This window comes from Pinus tabuliformis, chromosome 5_2, assembly GCF_031772625.1.
Source record: "Pinus tabuliformis cultivar Carrire ecotype Pingquan chromosome 5_2, CPIR1, whole genome shotgun sequence".
Lineage (NCBI taxonomy): Eukaryota > Viridiplantae > Streptophyta > Pinopsida > Pinales > Pinaceae > Pinus > Pinus tabuliformis.
In genome coordinates, this window is record NC_142306.1 from 835,297,091 (window position 1) to 835,317,798 (window position 20,708).

At 38.7% G+C, this 20,708-nt stretch overlaps 1 protein-coding gene across 1 annotated transcript in view; it reads right to left on the bottom strand.

The window, feature by feature from the left end:
- The window catches only part of LOC149161922 (cytosolic endo-beta-N-acetylglucosaminidase 1-like), a 185,843-nt gene that overhangs the window by 61,703 nt on the left and 103,432 nt on the right, over positions 1-20,708 (bottom strand). The window lies entirely within an intron of this gene.

Below are 20,708 nucleotides of genomic sequence, written 5' to 3' on the forward strand. Positions count from 1 at the left end.
TAAGCACATTCTGAATTCCTTTGTATTCTTGCTTGTTTCATTTTGGGAGCGGTAGCATATGTAGATACACACAAGCCTTGGGACAGTGGATGCACACTCCAGACATAAAGAAAAATGGGACTCCACATATAAGAAATATGATCATGTCCAGTCCCCAAAGTACATTTTCTTTCATGTTCATAATAAACAGAAACAGCAGAACTGAAACAGAAATCTTATATTAAGTAACTTTCAATCCCGATATTTGTGTTCTAAATGCAAACCTTAGTGACTTTAGTAACTTGGGTATATATTGGACAGTACATTTTTAGCACCCTTGTCTTTAAACCAGGACAGTTCAAAATATGGCAGAAGACCATAGCATTGGATCAAGTTTTAAACTTAGATTCTATTATCAACTCATAAGGGTTTGCAAAGGGTTTGAGAAACATACTAACGATAGCTTATTTCTAGACCTTAACATTCTCAAGGCTGACTTGCGTCTTAATCTCCTACCTTCAAAAGATTGCCTAAATACAAGTTCTTTTTCCTGGGACCTTGTCAAATACTGTCAGAGGAACAATTTATCTGCGTGAAACAAGTTACCTTTAAGAGGTAATTAGGCTTTTATTTAACTAAATAATCTTAGACACAGTAATTATCTATATGACATCATATTTAACACTAGGGGCCTAATTATAATTTTCGAACATTAATATTTGTGGGTCAATATTGAATACTAAAAATCGCAATGCTTGGATATGCCCCCACTCTTCAGATTTGATTGTCCTTGCTTTTGTATTCTACTGAAAACCCATCACCAGCTTCTTTAGACACGGAACTTCCTCTAGCTCTGTTGTTAACAAAATCACTTCTCCCATATACTTGAATGCCATAGAAATAGCCACATCTTTTTGTTCCATCATTTCTGAAACCCTCTCTACTAGGCAAGGAACACTTCGCACTGACAAATACTTTATTCGCCCCCATTGGAATAGGGGATGCCTAAATTGTGTGAAAATTTCGAAACTGAAATCCTATTGCAGCAACTGATAACTTGATTATTCAGTTTTCTTCTCACTGATAACTTGATTATTCTAATATTCAGTTTATTGCTATGGCAACATCGAATTAAACACACTGCAACCTTCATAAATAGAGTTGCAGAAATAGTAGCGCTGGACACTGGGAAAATACTAGCACATGCACACAATAAAATTGACACCGTTATTTTTGGACAAGTGTCCCCGGAAACACTCAACTTGGGAAAACCAGTGCAGCATGAGGGTTTTTATAATTATGCAGCAGTGAAATTCTATGTACAATCTATGGATGCCCAAATGGCAATCCAAACAACAAGAAAATTTGGGCAAAATTATTTTAAGGGAATTACCCTTCTTCCACAAGCAATCCCGGCACAACTTCCTTCAAAAAACTCGACCTCCTAGACCCTCTACGCTGCTCTGCGCAGACCCTATGACATCATCCCTCCAACCTGCCTCCGATGAAGTCGTTTTGCCTGTCTCTGTTGAGGAAATCGCTTCTCTGGCACCTGCGGAAATTCGGAAAACCCTGAATCTTACTGCAGCGACTAACAATGTTTCTTCTATTTTTTAAATTAACCAACCAAATTATTTGCAGTTTCCTATGGCAAATATCGAAACATATAAACTGAAGCCTTCACAAAATAAATACTGCTGAAGCAAAAAAACGTTGAAGAATCGATTCACACACAAAATAAAACATTATTATTTTTGGACCAATGCCCCCGAAAAAACCTAATTTGGGAAAATCAGTGCAGCAACTAAGGGTTGTATTATTATACAATATTAAATCTAAGTACAGATCTATGGAAGCTCGAATCTAGCTTTCCATACAGAGAAAATGACTGAGAGAAGTCTAGTGAGAAAAATCTCACTTCCCCCAGTGATCCGACATTGACCTTAGCTCAAGATGGGTTGCTCCTTGCTGCCTTTGCGTCACCCTATGCATAGCTGTGTCACCCACCTTGGACCAGCGTCTCTCTCAATCTGTTGATCAGCTGCTACTTTGGAAACTTGATCTTCCTGGCCTCCACGCTCCCACTCCGGCTCCTGCCACTGAATCTCGACTTCTCCTCTACAAAATACGGATCTCCCTCTGAAGCTCTACACTACCTCTTTACACTGCGTCAACCTCTCTATGGAGCTTTCTATCTCTCTGCTATGCACTCACCGGACTAGAAAAACTTCCTTTCAACCTTACTATCCCTGCCCCTCTCTCACTGCTTTGAAACTACTAAATCACCTCTGGCAACTTACTGTTGCTACTCTAGAGTTTGATTTCCCAACAATATTGAATTCCTTGCCCTCAAGTGTGTTCTCCAAACCCCATCGAATTTCTTCTTATAATCTCTCGTTGAGGCTTCAACAACCAAGGCCCAAGATTAAAACATTATCGATGGCTAAGGTTAACTAAAAATCGATCCAAGTCTTCTTCTAGAAGATTCTCACCGTGACTTAATTCATACCCTTTAATTAATCAGTTTTCCTAAGTTTAGACTTAGGTACCATTTAAAAAAGATTAAATATTTTAATTAAGTCGTCTCTAGGTGGAATTTCCATAAACGATTTCTAGGTTTTGGAGAATACATGTATTCTAGCCTCTCCACAAAGTTTCGTGGCTAGAACACATCCGATGCTACAAAAACTAACACTCTTTGCCCTTTGCCCAGCGTATGAAACTGATAACGAATTGCTCTCCAGCAAATCAAACCGTGTTTCTGAAGCAATTGCACAGTCCTCTTCGTTGCTTCACTGGGAATAACTTGACCCTCTAGCTACTGCCTCTCCGAATCTGGAAAAACTTCCTTTGGACCACTGTCTCTGCCACTCACTGTCTCTACTTCGATTTCTGGCTCTTCGGCAACTGTTGTTGCTCTCTGGAAATCGATTGTCCAAGTAAATCGAACTTCTGGTGCCTCTTCTCCAAGTGCCCATTAACTTCTTCTTATAATCCTCCGTTGGGACTCCAACAGCCAAGATTAAATCTTAATCGATGGATAGGATCATCTTGAAATCAATCAATGTGAGTTTCTAGACTATTCTCACCTTTCTCAATTAATATTGATTAATTAACCATATTCCCTAAGTTTACACTTAGTAAATATTTAAAAATCGGCTAATAATCTAATTGAGACACTTCCAGGTGGAATTTTCATAAACGATTTATGGGTTTTGGAGTTCTCATGTATTCTAGCCTCTCCACCAAATTTCATAGCTAGAACACATTCAATGCTACAAAAACTAACACTCCCTCTTAGCGAAGAATGTGTTCTAGTGTTGCACACCCTGTCAGAACACCCTGTCTTTGTATCACCTCCTGTCACGCTGCTGATGTCGGGCCATACTGCCCACCAACCACTGCGCAACTCTAATGTTGAATCTGTGCTGCTGCTAACACTGCCATACTTTTGTCAACACTTCATCTGCACTGCAATTCCCTCTCATCTGTTGCTACTGAAACTGCAACTACAGCAACTGAGAAGCATCCTAAATATTGAATCCACTGTGTTCAGTATGATGCTTCTATCTCCTGAGTCTCTGACTGCTACTAGCATCTGCACTGTCACTGAAAAATCTGCGTTGTTGTCGACTCTGCTACTGTGCCACTCTGCATTGCTACCAACACTACACTGCGCTCCTCAACATCTGACTGCTACTAGTCTGCAACTGTCACTCTAGTACTGACTACATCAACCGCCACTGATCCATCCTGCTATTGAATATTATGGGCCCCCGTAGCCAAGTAATGATCCACTAGGCGGACTCCCCAAGGACCTTGTCCAAACCCTGTAGCACTCTGGAGCTACAACTCCAAATCACCCCATCTCACTCCTAGAGGTATGTCTGTGAACATCGTAAAATATTCCTCTAACCTGGAGGACAGCCTATCTATCTCAGCATGTGTTGTTGCCTGGTCTTGCTTCTCGTTACACCTGAAGCACTTGATCTTAGCCAGGTCTTTCTTCTTCTTCTTTTGTTCCCCCTATCCCTGACTGGGATCCTTCGATGCAAGGGCCACATTCTCCTCTTCCTTCACACCCTTCGATCTGCTGAGACTGCTACCATTGATAGAACTCTTTAGCAAAGCTCGCCTCATCTCCTCCTGCTATAGATCGGCCCACATCATGTGCCATCTAGGTAGCGTGTCTCTGCCCAATATGCTTTGGACAAAGACTTACCAATCCTTCGATACACTGTTTACTGCCAACCGTACAAACTCTGAAGATTGAGGCACTGCCCCAACAGCTGCAAGTTGCTCTCCGACCTCCTAAATCCTGGTGAGAAAGGGATGTATACCTTCTCCCTTCTGCATCCTGATGCATCTGAGCTTCTCTTCCATGAACATATTTCATTGCTCCGAAGAACTCTGATATAGCGTGGAAAGAGCTTCCCACATCTCTCTGGTTGTACCTTTGTCTAACACATGTGAGACTATATGGTCCCAGAGTCCATCCAGGATCAATCTCTTCGCCTTCGCAATCTCCTTCCTGTATTCCTTGAGTTGATCTGCATCCTGGGGAATTGCCACCACATTATCTATGTAGACTTTGTTACCGCTCAAATTAGCAAGGGGCATAAAAGGGACTCCTAAAGGGCAACGATGGAGGCTTAGCCCACTGTCACCTCAGCTAAGACACCCTACTCTTTACAGACTTTCACTGATGGGATGAGACCCGGTATATAGAAAGTCACTTGTGAAGGATGAATCAACAAATGGATGGTGAAGTGACCTTAATGATCATTTTCCTAGAAGGGGGTTAAGAATATAGCTTACTTACTTGTTAAGCAAGGTACAAAGGTTTCTAGGATAATGAGGTGAGGATTTGAGGGTTAGGTTAGAGGAATATGCTTTGTAAAGGAGTTTCCCAATCCTAAAATCCTTATTGGATTTGATTTTCCGAATGGTTCTTGAGGATTTGACTTTTGAAAAGTGTGGGACCACACAAGACCAAGTGGACCCAGCCTAGGTAAAGGGGAGGAGAATTTAGCAACCAATGATGTTCTTAATCCAGACAAGGAAGGGGAAAGAATCAAAGCAAGAATTCCCACTTAAAGGTGTCAAATTAATCCTATGAGGCACTAGCCTAGGGAACACCAGGGCAAAGTTTGATATCGGAGCTAGGGCTTGGGTTATCTCACAATTCCACTGTCAGAATGGCTTCAAAATTGGAGGAGGCCTTGAGGACACACCAGCGCAGTAGAGGCTAGGAGATCAAACTTTTTCTTGGGCTATTTTGTCAGGTTAATGATTCCCTGGGTGACCCAACTTGGTTAGACCTAGAGGAGAGAGGGAAAGGTGAAGAAAAGTATTCTTTGAGTGATCACCTATTGGAGGATCAGTGCCTTAATCCCTTGGGAAGAATGGATTCTAGGAGAATAACGAGAAAGGAACTTGTATTTCGGTCAAGGAGGCCTTAAGGACTACTTCGCTTAGCCATTAGGGCAAGAGGAAGAGACCTCAAAGCTTTTATATTTCGCTTGGCAAAAGAGATGGCTTATCAAGATAAATTCCCAAGTGGAACTATCCCTCAAGGATTTCATTCACATACATGGCCCAAACATTGAGAGATGCTATATAGAAACAATAATTCCACAAATTTGCAATTATGCAATGCAACAATTGTGAAAATTCTATCACTGCAACAACTGATTTATTTTACCTACTTATTTCCCAATAAGTTATTTACAAAAACCCTTTAGTAAACATTAAAATAAATTCTGAGCAGATATCACACCATAATACAGAAACAAACACATGCACAAGAATCAAACACAACAACACAAATATTTTGGACAATTGTCCCCGAAAAAACCCAATGCCGGAAAACCGATGCAGCAAAGGAGGATTTTATTAATCAGCTATTCTTCAGTATAACTAGGTGCCAAACTAGCTTACCCAACAGAGATAAATTCTCCAGCACTTCTCCTAGACTCAACGTCAGGCTTGCTAGACTCTGCACAACTCCCATACCCTCTGCGTCAGCGCCTGCCTCTCTACGTCAGCACTGAGCCTCTCTGCATCACCCACGCAAGCCCTCCAGTAACTGCGCAGTCCTATTGCCTATGCGTCTCCCTCTCTAACCTCTGCGTTGATCTTCTGGTGATGTTCCTGACTCTCTGTTTCGTAACTGCTACCTCTTGTTGTGCTCCAGACCTCTAGTTAGAATTTCTCAGCTAACCCCGCTCCAGAAATCGAACTAACTGGTCTCCCTTAGTGTATCTCCAACTGACCCTCAAGTCCCCTTTTATACTTTTCCTGTTGATGAATCAACCGCTGAGATTAAGTCTCTAATCAATAATTAAAATCAAAATAGACTTGATCCTTATCTTTTGGAAGCTTCTCATCCTTATCTTTATTAATACCCATTACTATTTTTATTCCCTAAGTTTAGACTTAGGAACTCATTAAAAATATTAATTATTTTAATATCTCTTCATCCGTATGGATTTTTCCAAAACAATATCTGGGTTTTGGAGACCTCGTGTGTTTTAGCCTCTCCACCAATTTTCATGGCTAGAGCACATTCGATGCTACCCCAAATCAACAATCCCTCTTAGTAAGGATTGTGCTCTAGTAATACTCCACACTAAGCATCACTCTGGGTATACGGCACCGGTACCTGTGCTAATGCTGAGCTTCCCTGCCCAACATCCTCTGCACTGTGGCATCCTGTACTGCTACCCATGGCTCTATCACTGCCACTGCTACATCTGTACTGCAGCTCCCTCTACATCCGTATCGTTGTTGGTCCTTCCCAACACTGCAACTCCCTCTGCATCCGTGTTGTTGCTAGTCCTTCTTCCCAACACTGCATCTACACTGCAACCCCTTCTCATTATGTTGCATCATGCTACTACACTGCAACATCATACCCATTTCTGCTACTGAAATGGATTCTTTATCATCCCCATCTTCTCCCTGAAATAATCAAACTTGGTTCTTCCAAGGGCCTTGCTAAGGATGTCTACCACCTATTCTCCTGTAGGAGTGTAGCTCAACTATACAGCTCCTCGTTCGACACAGTGTCTAACAAAGTGACACCGAATATCAATATGCTTTGACCAATCATGAAATACTGGATTCTCAAAGAGCTTGATGCAACTTTGATTATCACACATGATCTTGGTTGCCTCCATCTTTCTTCTGAATAGGTTCACAAGCCGTTTTCTAAGCCATATGGCTTCGCACAAAACTGTGCTTGCGACCATATATTCTGCTTCAGTTGAGCTTAGAGCTACGAATTTATGTCTCCTACTGCACCAGGAGGTCATTCCCGATCCAATATTGAAACAGTACCCAGAGGTACTTTTCCGATCCACTTAACTTCCAGCCCAATCTGCATCAGTAAATCCATTCAACCTGATATCCTTACTCCTGGTGTACAAGAGTCCATAATCGATTGTTCCCTGTATATATCTGAGAACATGTTTGGTTACTGCCCAGTGTGCCCTCTTCGATTCCACCATGCACTGACTGAGGGTGTTGACAGCGTAACAAATGTCTGGCCAGGTATTGACAAGATACATCAGGGACCCTATGAGCTGCCTATATAAGGTGGGATCAACATCCTTGTCTTCTGATGCATCAATTTTCTTCGAATTGGTGATCATTGGAGTAGCCATGGGTCTACAATCTTCCATCCTGAATCTCTTCATAATTTTTGTAGCATATCTCCCTTGCCCAAGGAAGATCTCCCCCTTTTTCTCCCAAACTTCCAACCCCAGGAAATAATGCATTTGTCCCAAATCCTTCATGTCAAATGCTGTGACTAGATTCTTCTTGTATTCCCCAATGACCCTGGATAATCCTATCAGGAAGAGATCATCCACATATAATACTAGGATTAGAGGTTCATTCTCTACAACCAAATAGTAGAGATTTGGATCTGCGTCACTCTTGACAAATCCCATCTTCTGCAAGTAGCCATCAATTCGACTATACCATGCTCTAGGTGCATGTTTCAGCCTATACAAGGCTTTCTTTAATCTGCATACATGAGACTTCTTCTCATGTGTCTCAAAGCCTTTTGGTTGTTCAATATATAAGTCTTCTTCTATCACCTCGTTCAGAAATGTTGTTTTGACATCCATCTGATGAATCTCCCATCCCATCTGTGCTGCAAGAGATATCACGGTTCTAATAGATGTATACCTGGCTACTAGGGCGAAGGTCTCTTCGTAATCAATTCCTTCCTTCTGAGTGTACCCCTTAACCACAAATCTGGCTTTGAATTTTTCCACACTACCTTCTGCAATGTATTTAATCTTGTAGATCCATCTCGAACCTACCACCGATCTGTCTTGAGGCCTTAGCACTACCTCCGAAACATCGTTCACCATTATGGAGTTGTATTCCTCTACCATCGCATCCAACCAAACCTAATGTTGAGCAGCTTCCTGAAAACTGGCAGGCTCCCCATCCTGAGCTAGTAATGCCTGATATCTATCTAGCTGTTTTTGCTCCCTTTTGTTGTTTCTTGGTGCACTGATGAAATCCTCTGCATCTCGCGGAATCTAACGAAGTTCCTTGCTCGTTCTTCCTCTACTAGCAAGTGCTTCTGTTCAATGTTGCACGAAGCGGGGCAAAGCAGAAACGTTTTTTGGAAGCGGGACGAGGAAGCGTCATTTTCCAAAAATCTAGGAAGCGAAGCGTCTGCGAAAGCGTCTGCTATATATATATATAGATATAGATATAGATATATATATATATATATATATATATATATATATATATATGCATTTATACTCAAAACAAACATCCCAAATAGCAAATTAATAGTAGAAGACATGAAAACATGCATATTTTTGCATAAATCAAGAGAGATATAACATCCATTGTACATTAATGATTAATTATTCGAGCATCAACCATTTAGATGCATCAACCATCTAGAATCGAGATTCTTCTCCTCTTGTCTAGCCTTTGCAACTACCTCGATTGTCTAGGGATATTAGTCAACATTGCCCAATTTTGATCAAACTACCTAATTCAAGACTTAAAATATGGTATAAAAAGCTTAACATGCTTTATCGATGATTTTGACTTGATTGAAAGGTAATTTTTTGCTAAGGGCGTGCCGCGTGACAAAGGAGTTCAACAATTAACACCACCAACACTAGAGTACATATAGGGCTTGGTGCTCTTGATTAAATGCTAATCGCATACCTTCATACTTGATATAATCTAATGAAATGCCACAATCCCATTGATCCTGAATTCCTGAAAACTGTTAAGTCTGCTGAATTTTGAATAGGATATGAATTTCTATTTTGTCCATATGAAGTCCAATGAGGCTGGAACCACTCTCAAACATCTTGAGTCATTTCATAGTAATGTTAAAAATTTAAGTAAAAAGATAAAAATGAAAAATAAAGGAGAATGTCACTTTTACTTTAAGAATTTAACATTACCATGAGGGAGCCTCTACTATATTTATAATTTTTTTTGCCTTCATTCGTCACCCTAACCCAAGGTGGACCCACCCCCAACAAGCAAACTCACCTAAAATTAAAAAAAAAAAATTGACAAAAAAATGATTTTCTAAACACTTTTCCGGATGCTTTTCCGGAAGCGTACAAGAAGCGTACGCTTCCTCCTCCGAAGCACCACACTTCCAATGCCCGAAGCACCGTACAAAGCGCACTTTGGAAGCAGCGCTTCCATACCACGCTTCCGAATTTCCAGGAAGCGGCAAAAAATTCGGAAGCGGCGCTTCCGGCCAAGCTTCCTAGGCGCTTCCGTATGGGATGCGCTGGGGGGGGGGCGCTTCGTGCAACATTGCTTCTGTTAGCTCCTCCTCCTCCTGTGATTCTTCCTGATCCGAGGAAGAATTCTTTGCTTCCGTTGGTTGGAGAGGTTTGACCAACGACTCATCTTTTGACTGCTCCTCGAAAGGCATTTCTCGAGATTTTCTGAAAGCCCTGTCCTCCATGAACTTCACATCTCGTCGAACTACTACCTTCCTGCTCCCTAGAAGATAGATTCTGTATGTCTTAGTGTTCTCGCTATATCCCACTAGATATCCTTTCTCTACAGTTTGATCCAGCTTCTTCCTCTTTTCCTTGGGTATACGGCGATATGCTAAGCTCCCAAATATCTTGAAATGACTGACCTCAGGTGTCTTCCCTGTGAAGACTTTCTTTGGAATAATCTTCCCCAATGCCCGATGAGGAGGTCCATTTTGAACATAAACTGTCGTATTGCATGCTTCTGCCCACAAGAACTTTGGCATGTCCTGATCATACATCATGGCCCTAGCTGCTTCTACAATAGTCCTGTTCTTTCTTTCTGCTACTCCATTTTGCTCCGGGTTGTAAGGAGTTGTCCACTCTCTTTTGATGCCCTCCTTAGAGCAAAAATCAGTGAAGTCCTTATTGACATACTCTCCACCATTATCTAAGCGCAAAACTTCTATTTTCATCCCTGTTAGATTCTCCACCAAAGCCCTGAACTCTTTGAATCGACAGAAAACCTCGTCCTCGGTTTTCAAAAAATAAATCCAAGTTTTCCTTGAGTGGTCATCGATGAAGGTGACGAAGTACTCGGCACCACTATGAGTTTTAGTGGACATAGGTCCACAGATATCTGAGTGCATCAATCCTAGTCACTCTTGGCCCTGTTTTTACTTCTAGGAAATACTACTTTGGCATACTTTCCCAGGGCACATCCTCTACATACATCATCTCGTTCTGTACTAAGATCCAGAACCCTTGTTACAGTTTTCCTGAGAATTCTCAGAGCCCCATGGTGCAAATGTCCCATTCTTCTATTGCATAGTTCATTCAAATCCTTGTCTCCAAGACTGCCTATTAGTGCCATTGGTGATTCTAGTTGTAGTCTGTACAACCTGTTACTTCTGATCCCGATCTGCACTTTCTTTTTCCAGCTTAGATGTTTGACGTATACTTTCTCCTTGATGAAGAAAACGTCATATCCCTTACCTTAAGGTTGCGACATGGAAAGTAAGTTCATCCCCAATCCTGGTACATGCAGCACATTGGTAGCATGGAACCGCTCTCCTGTTTCTATTTGAAAAACTATGGTACCCTTCCCTAGTGGAGTACACTTTGCCTTATTCCCCATGGTGATCTGAAAATTCATCCTTTCCTCCTGATAATCTGAGAAACATTCTCAAGTTCCCGTCATATGCCAAGAGGCTCCACTGTCTATATACCACACCTCTGATGATGCAGAGCTAGTCACACAAGCAACTTCTTCTTCCAATCTGGAAGCCAACATAGAGAAATCGAAATTATTGTCCCTTGTGCAATTTTCTGAAAAATTTGTGCGAGTCTCCTGACGTAGATGCCTCTGCATCATGATCTCGACCCATAATTGATTTTCCCTTCCTATCTCTGATTACTTGCTCTGATACCATCTGAAAATTCTATCACTGCAACAACTAATTTATTTTATCTACTTATTTCCCAATAAGTTATTTACAAAAACCCTTCAGTAAACATTAAAATAAATTATGTTGTTGATATCACACCATAATACAAAAACAAATACATGCACAAGAATCAAACACATCAACACAGATATTTTGGACAATTGTCCCCGAAAAAACCCAATACGGGAAAACCGATGCAGCAGAGGAGTATTTTATTAATCAACTATTCTTCAGTACAGCTAGGTTCCAAACTAGCTTACCCAACAGAGATAATTTCTTCAGCACTTCTCCCAAACTCAACATCAGGCTTGTTGGCCTCTACGCAGCTCCCAAACCCTCTACGTCAACTCATGCTTTTCTGTGTCAGCACTGGGCCTCTCTGCGTCACCCAGGCAGGCCCTCCAGTGACTGCGTAGTCCTACTGCCTCAAAGTCTGCCTGAGAGGCTCTGCATCTGCCTCTCTAAGCTCTACGCTAATCTTCTAGTGTTGTTCCTGACTCTCTGTTCCGTACCTGCTACCTATTGTTGCGCTCCAAACCTCTAGTTCGGATTTCTCAGCTAATCCTGCTCCAAAAATCGAACTGACTGGTCTCCCTCAGTGTATCTCCAACTGATCCTCAAGTCCCCTTTTATACTTTTCCTATTGATGAATCAACAGTCGAGATTAAGTCCCTAATCAACGGCTAAGATTAAAATAGACTTGATCCTTATCTTTTGGAAGCTTCTCATCCTTATCTTTATTAATACCCATTAATATTTTTATTTCCCTAAGTTTAGACTTAGGAATTCATTAAAGATATTAATTATTTTAATAACTCTTCATCAGGATGGATTTTTCCAAAACGATTTTTTGGTTTTGGAGACCTCATGTGCTTTAGCCTCTCTACCAATTTTCATGGCTAGAGCACATCCGTTGCTACCCCAAATCAACAACAATTAGCCCTATTATAGCGAAAATCCCATCCAATGAATATGACAAAAGTAAAACAAGAATAGCCATAAAAAGTGTGTACTTACATGTAATAGGACATATCCAACCATCAACAATTTGACAATAAAGAAGCTCCAAGATAAAATACTCCAATCCAAACATCAAAATTCATCCATGCTCCAATTCTTCATTCCAGAAAAAGTGCAAAGTTCTCTAAAGAGGAGAGATCCAATCCAAAGTGATAATGAGAAAATGAACTCATCTCACTTGTATTTATACACTAATTAGAAGTTCGAATTAGTCTCTTAGGCCTACATAAGCCCCAAAAATAAAACAATGTGCTAATAGCCTAACTTTTGGTGACAAGCCCACCAAACTAGGACATAAATGAAATAATAAGGCTCTCAAGAGGTCAATGATAAACAATACATGCCGTAGGGCCCTCCAAGAGGCCTGATGAGGTCCATAAGTGCCATAATGAAGAATAAAACCCTCAAAAGTGATGAACAAGGGGGTGGCCCCTTTTCTCTAAACAATAAACCTGTGGTGCTCCTAGTGGGTGTGGGGGCACAATGATAACCTCATGGGTCTCCAAATAAGTCGGAAATGCTTGTAGACCATATGTAAGGACTTCGATGATAGTGTAGGTGATGCCATATCATCCTACAAGTCTTAGGTCAACTGCCAATTGCATGATACATATGTGGGGTTGGTTAGGCAAAGGTGAACCAAGTGCATCTTCCTCATCCAATAGATGGGTTTCGAGCCAAACTCTGAACATCTTTGGGGATCCATGGAGTATTGTCTACTACTAAGGAGGCCCATGGCTCTCAACACACACCCTACATGTGCCAATGTAGTCCTCTAGAGGGTTAGGACCCGTTTTAGGGAGACCAAACCCAAGATGGAGACCACCTGCAATCTTGCATAAGATCCAATGCATCCCTGAAGCGAACAAAGTTCCTTCTACAAATTAATTACTCCAAAAGACTTGGAATATCAAGATATCCATGAAGATACAAATATTATATATTAAATGTGTGAATAAGAATGAATTGATATACAATGAGAACGAGAGGCTTGCTTATATATCGGGCAAGTGTCTTTTCCTGAAGAGTCATGTCTCATTTAGACATGCCTCTTCAACCTAACTAATGATTAACTAATAATTATTTATGATTATTATCGTTTACATTATTTTATTTGTTGCATTGCCTCTTTCCTCAAAAATATTTGTCCTCAAAGCTTGTCAATGAAAAAGGATTGATCTCTTTTTCAGCTTCGAACATCTTTCTATCTCGGAATAGTCATCCTCGTCGATACACGCTGATATGATCTTCTAAGTGACAAACAAAATTGTCACACTAAGAAGGAATCATACCATCCTAGATTAATTTTTTGTGGAATTTTGTAACGACTTTTTAGCATAAGACGAGATTGATTTTACATCATCATTCTCTGAAACATCAATTTGTTATTTCTAGTGTGAATGGTCCCGATACGTAGATTGGTTGAGCTGTCTATTCTCATGATTTGGATGTTGACAGGGAACTTTTTTGTTTGACTTTCCCTTATTGGGCATGTGGCAATTTTTATATTTTCTTCTGGCGAAGATGTTGTTGAGTTGGTTATGGAACATTCACTAAGAATATTTATCATCTGACTTGCAACATCCAAGCGCATCTTTTCTTCAACTTGCTTGTCTTCTTCCTGAGTTGTGACATTCACTGGATCGGTATTTGTTATTTTGTCATCAACTTGAATTCCTACATTTGATGCTTCCTTCTTGATAAGTCGTTGTACCTGGCTTTCTGATGACTTCTTATACTTCTTAAGTTTCTTAATTTGTGTCAGCAATTTTTCACTATGATTTTTAAGTCGAGAAACTTCTTAATTTTTGTCAAGATTGATTTTGTCAATTTCTTTTTGCATATTTTGTAATACCTCTTTACCTTCTTGAGAGATTACTTTTGAAATATCTGAGATATCTTCGGGTGTTACTGAATTTGGTTTTAGTGTAAAATCTTGGAGCGTTATTTTCTTCTTCTTGTAAGAAAATGTTAAAAACTTATTCTTTGTATTTTAGAATAAAGGAACCTAGAGTTTCCATCCAAGGTAAACCCAAAACAATGTCACTAACAATGTCACTATCGTCAAAACGTAAAGTTTTCACGGTGAATTGTGAGGTAAAAGTGTATTCTCCAATACTTAGGTGTAAATTGCTTATATCGTATTGTTTGCCAAAAATATTTGCTTCAACTATATTTGATTTAGGAATCACCAATTGGTTAGCACATTTAGGACTAACATAATTACTTCTTTCAGCAGGACAAATAGAGATTATGATGTCTCTTCCTGCGAGTGATCCTTTGATTTGAAATAATGTATCAACATATTTACCAAAGGTTTCAGGAAACCTTTCATCTCTCATTTTTGGACTACACTCAATTTCTTTATCGTCAACGGTTGACTCCATTTTTACTTTGTTAAGATGAACTTGGGATTTTATTCTTTTTTTTTTTTTTGTATTTCTTTTATTTTTTATATATCTTTTTCAAATATTCTCCTTTAATGTGGATTGTTAAAAACTTGAATACCCTTTTATTAAAAAAAAATACTCCTTTATATTGTTGCCCTCCATATATATGTATGTATTTCTTTATATTAAGTCCCCTTTTAAAAATAATTCTATTATTTTATAATAATAATAGTTTCACTTCCTTTTTTTTTATTTTTTTTTAATAATAAATTGGTCCCCTTTTTTTATACTTAATTACTTCCTTGATAAATTTTTAATATCACCGCACTTAATAAATATAAAGGTCACGTCTTTTCATATGACACAGACACAATGTTAAAATACCATGGGCTATTACCATGGATTGTTTTTAAAACCCTGGTTAAAATGTTCTCCACGTAAAAAGTAAAATGTATTCCTTTTGTTTTTTGTTTTTTTCCCCTTAACTTTTTAAAATACCATGGGCAATACCATGGGTTGTTTTTAAAACCACGGGCTTCTCCACGTAGAAAGTTTTAAATATACTTGGTATGAGATTTTGTATCCGTTTTGTTTTTTCTTTTACTTTTTTTTCTTCTTTTTTTTTAATTTATTTACTTATATTTTTTTTTTTTGGTTAATTTTTTTTTATGACCAAAGGCCTAGAAAAACTGAGAGAAGGAGAAACTCCCAAATATTTAGCGAAACGTTTGAACTGCAACAGAAGTAAATTTGACGAAGAGTCGATAGCCAAAGACTTGGATTGGAGAATGAGCTTCGTGCACCGGTTAAACAACCTAGAGGACCGAACTCCTCTGATACCAAATGAAGCAAACAAAGTTCCTTCTACAAATTCATTACTCCAAAAGACTTGGAATATCAAGATATCCATGAGGATACAAATATTATATATTAAATGTGTGAATAAGAATGAATTGATATACAATGAGAACGGGAGGCTTGCTTATATATCGGGCAAGTGTCTCTTCATGAAGAGTCATGTCTCATTTAGACATGCCTCTTCAACCTAACTAATGATTAACTAATAATTATTTATGATTATTATCGTTTACATTATTTTACATTATTTTATTTGTTACAGTCCCCTAGCCTTCCAGCACAACACGTCATCAAAGAAATCAAGTAAAAGATCTTACAAACCATGGACCACATGTAGGGACTTCATAATGGCCTACCCTTCCATAATGAGCTTTGGCATATACTAATGTCTCCAAACTCCAAATGGGGTTAACCAAGTATCCTATTAGGTGGTTTCTACTTCTAGAGGTGTTAGGTCCTTGTTGTCGCACAAAGTGTCCAGGAACCGCGACAACGCTCAAAGTAAGGGCTGTCACTCTTGATCCTTACTCACTTCGTTTAGACTCTCTCCTATGCAAGTCAAGGGGGTAGTCCCTAAGGTAAATGGATGAGAAAGCCTATGGAACACGAACTCTGTGAATTTAAAGCAAGTCTTGGTCAATTACAATAGATAGATTAAGATAAGACACAACTACAAGATATAAATGACTACAAACCAATGCCTTTTATATGAATTAACCATATACTAAATAACAAGTCATCCAAAACAATTTAAAAATGTGACAACTAAGGACAATCGTGAATGATTAAATGTAAACTGCTCAAAGCTTTATCATGCCAGATATTCCAGATTTAAAATAATTTTCATTAATGACCAAGATCCAGAATTAATTAATTTTCTTTTATCGCCAATATAACTTTTGAAACATTAATTGCACTTGACAATAGAGAAATATCAAAAATGCATTTAATCACCAAATAACACTAATGAACTTCAAATAAACAATTTTAATTATTCCTTAGGCAATAACTTCAATGCAAAAAATGAATAAGAAAAATAAATCAAAGGGTTAATGAATCGAATTTTTAATGGGCCACATGCCACGTTAAAAATTTTTAATGTTAAAACACAATTCCTTTAATTTACTTTAGTTTATTTCACTTTTAAATTCTAGAGTTTAAAACAAAAGGATTTTTTTATTTTTTTTATTTTTTTAATGTTTTTAAGATTTTTTAGGAATTTTAAAATGTTATGATTTTTTTAAATTTTTAGAATTTTAAATCAAAAAACAAAACAAAAGGAAAAAAAATCAAATGTTAAAAGAATTTTTTTTATTTTTTATTTTTTAGAAATTTTGAAACTTTTATATTTTTTTTTAATTTGTAGGATTTTTAGAAATTTTTTAATGTTTTAGAATTTTTTTTTAAGTTTTTTGAATCAAAAAACTTAAATCATAAATAAAATAAAAAAGAGAATGAAATCAAATATCAAAATGAACACCAAATCGGAATTTTTTATTTGTTAAAATCTTAATGAAATCTAGCTAAAGACATGAAATCGAAAACTAAACCTAAACTCCTAAAAATTATCTAACCTAACCTAATGTACATGCATAAAAATAAAATAAAATAAAACGAAATTTTTTTTGTTTGCTGCTGTGCAGGTCAGGTTTGCAGGAGGAAAGCAATGACGGCGGAGAGTTTGGCGGCTTGCACAGCGAAGGAGAGGAGCTCGAGCTGCGGATTAATGGTTGCAGGTCTACGAAGGAGTTTGGCAACATAAATGCGTGGAGGACGCGGAAGGAAAGGATGCAGTGAATGGAGTTGCGTGACGGTTAAGGAGAAGGCAGCGTGCAAGCAGATTGGACGTGGAATGAGGGACTGCGTGAGCAGAGGCCGCGGGAATGACAAGCAAACAGGGATGAGGGGTCACGTTTATGCTTGCAGATTAGGCAGCGTTTGAGGCGAAAGGATTCAGGTTTAAGAAGGTTGTGGAGTGGGTAGAAAAGGGAGGACGCAGGTCGCATGGGGAGCAAGATACGTGACTGCGGCTCTGATAGAAGAGGGAGGACGCAGCAAGGAAAAGGGGATGCGGAAATGAAGGCCGATTGAAAGAAGGACAACACATAGGTTGAAGGAGCCACAGAGGTAAGGAAAAATGGTAGCAAGAAGAAGATTGTGCGTGGAGGAATAAGGAAGCGGACAACGTGCAGCAAAAAATAGATGGATTTGAGGCAACACGCAAGGAGATCCGGATGGGCAGCGTAATGGAGCATCAAAGAAAGGGATTTTTGAAGGGTTTGAAGGATGTTGCGGGTAGAATGAAGTAAAGAGCGCAGGCAGGCAGGGGTAAAGAGACCCAAAAATTTTCCAAATAAAAAAAAAAAAAAATTAAAACCCAAACGCATACAAGAAAAATAATTCCAGAAAATCACAGTGAAAACTAATTCGAAATTTTTTGTTCAGGAAACCCCAGGCAGTAGAGAAACTGTAGCCCAAGAACCGAAGAGAAATTTCCAGATTTAAAAATTTAAAACACTTGGACTACAAAATCCCTGCAATGTGATGTTAATGAACCCTAGAGATCCAATCTTACCCTCCAGGGCCTAGATCTAGACTCTACACAGTTTTCTCCTTCGGATCTGTAGTTGCGCACAACAATAAAACACCAAAACGATATATACAAAACCCAGAAAAACCCAAGTCAGAAAACCAAAAATAATTACATATCTATGTACATGAATGGCAGATCTATCAGATCTAGGGAGTGTAAGCCCAACTCCACTCCCAGATCTGATAATCTGAGGCTCTCAACAGCCAAATCTATCACTTTAGCACATGAAAATTAAAAAAATTCAAAGTTCAAAGGAGGTGATGAGCTCAAAACCCTTCATGCATCATCAGTAAAAATATCTTATGATAAGCCCAAGATCAAATTAAGTTGGTCTCTTCAGAAAACACGAATCGGGATTTGGCTGGTCCAATTGAAAACTTCCCCGAAGCCCGATGATCTAAAAATCAAGACTTTCCCGCAAAACTCAATTCATCCATCAACATAGAGCGAGAAAACGATAATAAAATTCAAATAAATAGAGATACCTACTATTATATTCAAAACTTAAATTATCATTCAAACTCCAACGACTGAGCAAAATACCTGTACTCAAATCACTCTTCAGAAGCTATTATCAATGGCTAAAAAAAATTTACATGAGTCTTTCTTTATTGTCCAAAAAGAGATTACACGAGAGCTTTTAGCTTAGCACACGACTCGAAGGTCGGATGAATTGACTGACAAATGACCTCCTATTTAAAGATAAATCCTCCAACGGCTAGTTCGAGTGATCCTCGTCAAAACAATCTTGACCATGATGGGGATCAAAATTTCTTTTAATCTCATCCGTTGAAATTTCAAACTCTTGAGGAAATTCGAATTTTTCAATTAAATGCATTTTAATTAATTCAAAAATTAAATTTTTGAATTAATTTCCTCAAAATTTTGACTTTGACTTAACCCCAAGGACCAAAGGCTTAAAATTTAACAAAATAATTAATTTAATTTAGTCCTTGGACTTCTTAAAATTTAATTTTTAAGGACCGACGAATTTTGCTTTTGAAGAATTTAAATTTACCTAGGACCTAGAATTAATTAAATCTTTGGCTTAGGATTTTAATTAATTTTGGGCAGAAAATTTAATTAATTAACTTATGATGGGATAAATTATTTTTCCAACCCTCGAGACACTTTACATTATGATTTTCACATTTTTTACATCTCAAGGGGGAAACCCATTTGTAAAAGACCCTCACAGACTACCCAATTTTGCGACACAAATATAATCCAGCAGACCAAGCAATTTGTAATAAAATAACCTAACCAAATAGTTAGGATTATTTCCAAATCACTTTTACATAGACTCGATCTAGAACACTAGGACTCCACTAAGATCCCAGTGACAAAATCCATTCCGACTTTGGGATAAAGCTGAAGGAAAACTCTGCCGACCATTTGAGAATGCATCGGTGAAACAAAAAAACTCTCGGAGTGTAGATCATTACCAGAAAAGTAAGTTTACCTAGGCAATTACATACATGACACAGATCTGCTGAGATTATTTACATAAAATACATGCAGAATGGGTTTACATTATAAGATGATGATCAAGCTGATGATGATAGTTGAAGAGCACGGACACGTCGATCAGGCGTTATCCCTTTTGCGAGAAAAGGGGGTGTACTACTATGGGTCGTTGACACATAGTGGTCAACAGTCCCTATACTACTAGCGTGGCCCCTTATTGTTATTAGTGCAACCCCCTTATTGTGTTGTTGTGCCCATGTAGTCCCCATATTGTTATTATTGTGCCCCATAGAAGCCCACTATGGTTATTGTTGTGCCCTTACAATATTATTGTTACATAGGCTCTAATTATATTGTGACCCCTTAGACTCCTATATATACAAAGGAGGTCTTTTCATTTGTATCATCCAAGAATTGTTCATTTGTGTAATGTAAAGGAGGTTGCCCCCTCGAAGAGCCTTATTTTGAAGTCGTTGATCTATTTCCTCTTCTATTTTGTGAGCTGGTTACGTAACAAGAGGGGATAATATGTCCAAGGTACATCCTTTAAAAGGTAGCGGTATGTGATAAAGAGACGAATGGAATAGGGGATGAGAAGGGGCAACCCTGGGCCACATGCTGGGATACAAGGGTGGCTAGTAGAAGAGAAGCCTACACTTGGGTATATAATGTATAGGAAGGAGCAATTGTGGTACATAAGGTGCCTCGACCTTGATTTTTCCACCCTTCTTTATATGCCTTTTGCCTTTTTATGATTTTTCTTTAATTAACTGCTCGGGGCTCAAGGGGTAAGACAATGATGTGTGAGATATAGCAATGGATACCCCTTTTAAAGCAGGGCAGTTCATTGTCCACCAGGGGTCGGGACAATCATGGATTCCTGTATGATGAAGGAGGCTCATAGAACATGTAGGAACTAGGGTGATGGCCATGATGATGGGGTAGAGCTCGTGCATTAGATTTT